The sequence below is a fragment of the Elephantulus edwardii genome, unplaced genomic scaffold (assembly GCF_000299155.1).
Source record: "Elephantulus edwardii isolate Elephantulus edwardi_28Jun2011 unplaced genomic scaffold, EleEdw1.0 scaffold00015, whole genome shotgun sequence".
Classification (NCBI taxonomy): domain Eukaryota; kingdom Metazoa; phylum Chordata; class Mammalia; order Macroscelidea; family Macroscelididae; genus Elephantulus; species Elephantulus edwardii.
In genome coordinates this window covers 10,607,058-10,610,702 of record NW_006399765.1, presented here as the reverse complement: position 1 = coordinate 10,610,702, position 3,645 = coordinate 10,607,058, and the positions used below count along the sequence as shown (strand labels likewise).

At 43.8% G+C, this 3,645-nt stretch overlaps 1 pseudogene; it reads left to right on the top strand.

Moving 5' to 3' along the window:
* The first annotated feature begins 1,998 nt into the window (after nt 1–1,998).
* LOC102849154 lies at nt 1,999–2,497 on the top strand (annotated as a pseudogene).
* The last annotated feature ends 1,148 nt before the right edge of the window (nt 2,498–3,645 follow it).

Sequence of the window (3,645 nt, the reverse complement as noted above, 5' to 3'; positions counted from 1 at the left end):
GCTGCCTGGTTTCGCCCTCTGTAAGACAAACCTGTTTGTTCTCCTAGCAGTCCATGGAATAGTCAAAATGGAGGAGGGGCGGGGAGGCAGGGATAGAACTGTTTTGAACATCCTTTATCATTACTCTTGTAAAAAAGGCTCAGCATGTCAAAAACAATAACCCCAACCACTAGTTGTCTTTCAAAAGGATCTAAGAACAACAGTGAAGGAAATTTTTTTTTGCATGATATAAAGACAATAATATACCTTGATAAAGGAAAATGAATTTTCATAGGCAAGAGTCCTCTGTGGGTGAATCTCCAGTCTGTTACAACTAACTCAGAGCCATCAAGGCAAACTACCCATTAGCTGTCAATTTAGAAAACTTCAAAAAGCTAGTCCCAGAGCTCCACTGATACCCTTTCAACAACCTCTTAATCTTGTTTGTAACACCTGTGTTAAAGCAGTCTGACATCCATCCTGCTCACTTGTCTCAGACTGAAATTACCTAGAAACTGGAGAATCTCAGCAAATATAGCAAAAACCAGAGATACACAGGCTAAAAACCTCAAGGGAATTCATGCACCTTTTCTAAACAAAAATGTTTAAGTAAGTGAGAATGAGCCCCAACAGGCAGTTATAAATCTCATAAATGCCAAGTAAAGGCAATGAGGTCACACAATCTCAGAGTTTAAAGAAATTATAAAAAATTTTCTATGAGGAGAATTGTGGCATCAGGATTGGTGGAAGATCTATTAACAATCTCCGTTATGCAGATGACACAACCCTGCTTGCTGAAACTGAGGAGGACCTCATGCACTTGCTGCGAAGGGTCAAGGACTGCAGCCTTCAGTATGGACTGAGGCTCAATGTCAAGAAGACAAAGATTCTCACCACTGGACCAAATGGCAGCGTCAGGATGGATGACGAAGAGATTGAGATTGTTCACAGCTTCAGTTTGCTCGGCTCCAGTCAACACTCTTGGCACCAGCAGTCAGGAAATCAAAAAGCGTATCGCGATGGGAAAGTCTGCTGTTAGGGACCTCTCTAAAGTACTTAGGAGCAACAGTGTCTCTCTGGAGACTAAGGTGCGCCTGATACAGGCCATGGTATTTGCAATTGCTTGTTATGCATCAGAGAGTTGGACAATGACTAGGGAGGACAGAAGGAGAGTGGATGCTTTTGAGCTGTGGTGCTGGAGAAGAGTACTGAATGTACCATGGACTGCCAGGAAAACAAACAGATTCATCTTGGAGAGGATTAAACCAAGCTACTCCTTGGAGGCAAGGATTCTGGGGCTTCGTTTGACATACTTTGGACATGTTGCCAGGAGGGACGGGTCCTTGGAGAGGGACATCATGCTTGGGAGGGTGGAGGGACGGCGCAGGAGGGGAAGACCCTCTATGAGATGGATTGATTCGGTGACTGGGGTTATCGGGATGGGTGTGTCAGAGGCAGTGTGGTTGGCGCAGGATAGAGCAGGGTTTAGGGCTGTTGTGCATAGGGTCGCTATGAGTCGCAAACGACTCGATGTCACATAACAACAAACAACAAGGTACACTGTAATTAGGTATGAATGTTGGTAGTGTATTACGGTTAGAATGCTGACCAAAAAAGTTGATGGTTCGAATCCACCAGCTGGTCCATAGGAGAAAGACAGGAGGTCTTCTACAAGCATTTACTACATTGGAAACCCAATAGAAGAGACAGAATCAATGGCAATGGGTTTGTTTGTTTTTTTTTTATATTATAGGAAGCAGACGTGACATCCACTTCCTAAATAACATGCCTCTGGAAACTCTATGAAATTGATAAACATCAACAGTTGTAGAGGGGCTTCAGGACTTTTGTTCATAAGGTCTCTATGAGCCGTGCTCCATTCAAAGGTAATCAACAATAACATCATTAGAAAGCCTGAAGAAATAGTGACTGTATGTCTACCAAGCGCCAGGAACTGAACATTTCATTATCTTTGTAATCCTTGTAAACCCTTAAATTGATTCTACCGCTGGTTCTCCAATGTTTGCAGAACAGAATTTTCAAAATAACCAAGTCTGCCATCTTTTCGGCACTAGGAGCAGCTTCCCTGCCACAGCCCCTCATCCCCTTAATCGTTGGCCTGCACCAAGTTTGTCTCTGCCCCTTTCCTAGTCAGGAGCACCTCTCAGCTGCTGAGCTCCACTGTGCAGAGGTGCTGAAACTGACAGATGAGAATTTTAGCAGAGTTGATAGTCCCACATTCCTTGATTTCATTTATCCCTAGTCACAGCTTTCAAACCAGCACTATCTCAAGGGATATTGACACAGCAGCCAAGTTCATTGGGGCTGGAGCTGCCATGGTTGGAGTGGCTGGCTCTGGAGCTGGGATTGGGACTGTGTTTGGGAGCCTCATCATTGGTTATGCCAGGAACCCTTCTCTGAAGCAGCAGCTCTTCTACGCCATTCTGGGCTTTGCCCTCTCAGAGGCCATCCGCTCTTCTGCCTGATGGTGACCTCGCTGATCCTCTTCGCCATGTGAAGGAGCCGTCTCCATCTCCCAGAGTTTGTTGGTTTTCTCCCCCCATGTCTCATCTACCCTGTATGTTCCTTTCCCTCTAACTCCCAGGCAGCCTGAGGAAAGTGATTGGTTCAGGGTTTGGGGGAAGGTAAAGAAATACTATAATAATAAGATAAACAAAACACACAAAATAACCAAGTCTGTCTTCTGAAGCACCTCTGGGTGTGTCAGGACCACTAACCTTTTGAGCTAGTAGCTGCTTAATTCAAGGGAACCACACAATACCACTTTAAGTAATCCCAGTCCTCATTTTCACAAGCGAGGAAGTCACCAGACACCTTGCTTAGGTACGTAGGGCAAGTTGCCTTGGGTCAAAGAGCTAGAAGACAGTGGGGTGGGATTCTAATATTACCAGTCAGTCCGATTCCAAAGTTCCTGCTCTTTCTATGACATCATATCACCTCCAAAGGAATGAGAAATCATCCTGCTTGAATCGGTTCCTGAAGCTCCTTCACCCCACTAAGCCATTAGCAGCTCTATTACTTTCTGCTTTAGAAACCCATGTGTGTCTTACACCTGCTTCAAACAAAAAGCACCTCAGACATTGACTAAACGCATGCCATTAATAGAAAAGTGTGGTGCAAAGAGGAGAATGGACTTGATAGTCAGCTGCCACCTCAGTCATAGTTCATCCTTGGTTAAAAGCCCTCATTGTAGTGAGATTGTATGTGGAAATGCCTAATGCAAACAAACACACACAAATACACAGATGTAGATCTCAAATGGAAATGGATATACCAGGTATAACCAATGCAAAATGAAACTAATTTTATTGTTCTGTATTATCTCTTATTTTTTGCATACAAAGTTGGGTAAAGAGAAAACAATTATTATGGTTCATAAGAGACTTGCAGTAAATCCTAATACAATAAAAGTACCAACCTCTTGTTTAAGAATCAGAGACAACCCTGGTCTTTAAACAGATGCCCATCAACTCTCAGGTGATTATGGTCATGGAATAGGGCATTTGTGAAGATTATAAATTAGTTAAGGCAAGCTTCACTCAACCATGTGTTTCCAGTGACCAGGTCCCCTACTATCCACAAACACAGCTTTGCATATTCCCCATCAACAAAGTAGGAAACAGCTAGGGAGCTGTCAGGCCTCAG